Source organism: Vidua chalybeata, chromosome 3 (genome assembly GCF_026979565.1).
Source record: "Vidua chalybeata isolate OUT-0048 chromosome 3, bVidCha1 merged haplotype, whole genome shotgun sequence".
Taxonomy (NCBI): Eukaryota; Metazoa; Chordata; class Aves; order Passeriformes; family Viduidae; genus Vidua; species Vidua chalybeata.
Window position 1 is genome coordinate 77,312,917 of NC_071532.1, and position 4,605 is coordinate 77,317,521.

A 4,605-nucleotide genomic window follows, 5' to 3' on the forward strand; every position below is an offset into this window, starting at 1 on the left:
TGGTGATGTTTAGTCAAAGGTTGGACTTGATGATCCCAGGGTTTTTTTCAAACTGAATTGATTCTGTGGTTCCATGAAAATGTAGACCAAGGAAAGATAATGGGCTTATCACAGGGTCAGCCACGGGGAGGTGGTGTGGGTGAGGTCGTTACACCACATGGTCCTCAAAGGTCCAAGCAGTTGACAGGGAGCAACAGGACAGTATCAAAGCTGCCTTTCCTATTATAGCAGGATATACCTTTTGTGTTTTTATTCAGTGCAAACTAAAAGCCATTCTAAACTGTGCTAAACTGAAGCATAGTGTCAGTACAAATATAAGTATAAACCATATGAACACATTCAAACTGTCCTTAAATAGTGGCACTGGAGCAAAATATTTTGGTAGTTTGCAATTTTGGTAGTTTGCAACAGCCTCCAGCTATCTAGTGTGCTCTGCAATTTGCATGGTGAAGAATATGCACCAGAGAAAATTTCTGCCATTATCTGTAGGTGCTAAAGATAGAGTAACTAAATCAGGGAGGTTCAGAGTTGTGAACAGCTGTCACTTGGACACAGCTTCAGCTTTGACTTGGGTCTTTGCACATGTCTTCTGAGCCAGGAAATCATCTGAACTATTACAGCAATGATGGCAGAAGACTGTGAGTCAACTGGTTGCCATGATTGTCCTCATTCTTCAGGGAGTAAAGAAAAGGTGAAACATATGTTTCACATTGTGAAACATCTTTTTAGTTCACAGTAACTCTGCACCAATAGTCCAGATCGGGCACTCACTCGCTTCATCAATTAAAGCAATCTTGTAACTTCTTTCCCCACTATCTTTCTTCATTTCTGAAATAATGCTAATTAAAAGTCAGCTGGCAAAGCCCCCCGTTTTGTTAGATGGTTGCCTTAGAACTAAGCTTGAAGAACAGACAGTAATTGCTTTCCTGAGAGGCACCATCCATCTGTGCAATTGCTACAGGGCATTGATTACACAATGCCATGCTTGTTTTTATTGATGAGGAGGAGGTGCACTTGTTGAATCCAGATTTACAAGGTCTGAATTCACATAGAGGATTTTAAAAGCTGAGGCTGTATTAGTCACAATGAGTACCATGATGATTTCTCTTGCAAGTAAGTCATATCTGTTCCCACTGACAATACAGGCATATGAATATTAAATTCCTTAATTCCATCAAGAGTTTAATTCTGCAGCCAACTGTCTGTATTGAAAGGCTAGCATTATAAATGAGGCAAACCCTTCTACATTTTGTGAATTTGTAAAAGCAGGGTGTGATTGCTCTGTACAAAGAACTATTGTATCATCATAAGCTTCTGTGATCGCCAACCTGCTCTAGAATAAATAATTTGTACCTGAATTTACGAGACAGCCTACAAAGCATACAAATCCCACTCTGAACTGACTTTAGATAATCATCTAACATATTTATACACTCATCTCATACAATTATACGACCTGCAAAGAGAAATAAAGAGTAGTTCAGTGTCACATTACCTAGCATAATTCCCTGAGATTTGTAAGAACATGCATTGATGCATCAGACCTTTGTGCAAAAACTGAACCCCTCTGTCACACAGGTGTTCTGCCTCCCAGAGAAAGATGAGGTTTTGGGAGTAACTCCCTCTTTGTGGGCTCCTGCTGGATTCTTCTTAGTGTGCATCCCCCCAACTCTGCATGCTGACCTTTGTGATTCCCATTCCTACTGCCTGAGCTCCCTTCTTGGACCTTTAAAATCAGTTCTTCAAGGATCTTACTGTTAAAAATAAGAGGCTATATTGACTGAAATGCTTGTAATTCTTCTAAACTGAGGGGAAATGCAGGACTCATTTCTCTCAGGTATAGAGAGCTACATGTATCAGATGCAGCTATACATATACACATACATACATACATGTAAAAACACCTAACCAGGGTAGTCTAGAACACAGAGGACTTAGCTTAATCTCCCTTTGCAGATAACTGAAAAATGCAGGAACTTTTAAAGCATGATTTGTTGGGTGTACAGCTAACATCTATTCCAGGCAAGAGGAGCTCACAGTTCTCTCCATCAGCTATAAAGTAAGCCTCAGGAATCAGCTCAGAAATCTGTATCCATAGTTTGCAAGTGTTCAGCATTCAGCAGAATTCTGCAGAATTCTCCTATGTTTACTCTGACTTGGTCTTTCTTTCACAGTAGAAACACCTTCAATTGAAAAATTATTCATTTTATCAAACCTTATGATTGTCATTAATTTTGTAATATTTTTTTTGCACCAAAAGGGCCTATATGCTACTTTACTATGAAGCTAGGTGGATCTATTAGATCCATCTATTAGATCCACCTTCTGAAGATAACTAGAGAAAAATGTACACATAAGCATGAATAAAAACTTTCAGCACAGATTCAGTACGGCATGAAATAACAAAATCTTTGTTGCAGCAGTGTTCGGGCAAACTTTCAGTTTCTATGTGCTTCAGCTGAGCATGTTTATTTTTTCACCAAGTTAGATCATATGACAGGATACACAAGCTACATGAAGTGCTGCCAACATGTAGAATTTGACTGCAATTTTGCTACTATATTTGGTGTATGGTTTTAAAACCCCACAAGTTCTAGCACAAAATGGCTTTTTCCTGCAAAAGTCTAAACAATAGGCAGATGAAAAATCCAAAGGGTATTTTTAACCAGAGGCAGGAAGAGGAGGGAGGCTGCTGCTTCTGGACTGGCAATGCTGACTGTGCAAGAGCTCTGCAGTGCCAGCTCCTTATGTGCCCCAAGCAGCTGCTGAGATGTGGGGTTGGGAATTAATCCCCAGATCTCTAACTGTATGCTGACTACCTTGCAGGAATCAGCAGTTGCATCTGGCAGCATTCACATCCTGCAGCTCTGACTTTTAACTAATACTACATCTAAAAATTAAAGCAGTCTTGTACTGCTAGCTCTGCACAATACCTCATGGCAATTCCCCCAGCTCCCAGCCAGGCCGCTCTGTAGCTTACTTAAATGGGGAAAATGTGCACCTCCTTTCAGGGTATTTCTCTTGCTTTGAGGTTATTCAGCTCATTTTCAACAGTGCTTAGCTGGCATGCAGTTACAGTGACTGTATATCTTTTAGCTGAATGCCAAAGTTTCACATTAACTGCAGGTGTTTCCTCCTTGAACTATATAAAATGACACTGTAAGTGCATCCAAGGGTCAAAGGCCAGAGCCCAGAAGGCAAAGCTGAACTCCACATTATGCTTAACTAGTTCACAATAAGTACCACCTTATACTATTCATGTTATAATACAACTTCAAAAATTATCTTCAACCAAAATAAATTCCAGAACTTTTTACTTGGAAATCCAGATTTCTGAGTGGAAAATACCTCTCTCCTACTTTGGGGAAGGGCATGATTTAGTGACAGATTGTCCCAATGCCCTTCCCCATCTGCACAGCAAGGTGGCTCTGGAAGACAAGGAAAGATACTTATGACAAAAATAGTTTGTGAACCCAACAGCCAGTGCCTGCAGCTTGCCATCTCAAGTGGTCAGTTCAACCATTCTTAGCTAGAAATGCTGAAATTTCTTCAGGAGTTGTTGGCCATTCGGGTGCCTTTGTTTTAAGAGGGAACCCCAAGGTCTGATGCCATCTTTTCCCATCTCTATACATTAATGACCCTTTATATTATCCATATGGCTTTGTCCTGTTAAAAGGACAATCACTTTGCCCCTTTGAAAATTTTGCTAGCTTTTCAGAAGGAGTAAAGTTGCTTTCTTTACTTATTGCTTTTACCACATCCCTGTGCAACAGAACAGGAAAGGAAATACTAACACGATGTTTTGTAATACTGAAAGAGAACGTGATGGGGTGAAAAATATGTACCTACTAAATGTTTTTATTTACAACTGTTTGCCATTGCTGATCAATCAAAGTGGGGAAAAGAGAACTAAGACAAAAATTTAATTTGTAAAAGAGGATTATGAAGAATATAAAAGTAAGATGAAATTAAAGAACAATTCGTTTCATAGATTAAATTAAGGACAATATGACCTAGATATGAGCTTCAAACTTATGCTGAAGAAAAGTACGTAAGAGGTTGTTTTTTATTTACAGTTTGTACTGAAACAAAAGGAAATGGTGACTGCTGAGATTCTGTCCACTTTAATTTGGAAATTCTCTTAAGCTGTATGTTCTTAAAAGTTCCATCCCAAGTGTATTACACCTATAACCAGGTGGAAGAGAAACAGTCGTACATGTAAATATCTCTGTCACTGTGGTATGGCAAAGGTGGCATTCAAGTCAAGCTCTTGCTGATAATTTTTGCCTAAAATAATAACCATTGACATACGACGCCATTTCAGTCTTTCATGATCCTGAAAACCACCAAGATGCTACTAAGTCTTACAGGGAAGTCTGTTGGGCGAGGAGTGTCTTGGGTCTGGGGGTTCCCGGAAGCCCCTTTTCCAAGCCCCCACCGAGTTTTCAAACCCACCGGAGTGGGCCCGGAGGCACTTCGCCCCATCACCTCTGCGATCGGGTGTTTCACTCGCGCCGCGGCCCGGCCTCCGCAGCACCGCGGCCCGTCCCGGCCGCTGTTCCGGGGCCGGGCCCGGGGCGGTGCCGGCTCGCCAGGTGCCTCCCC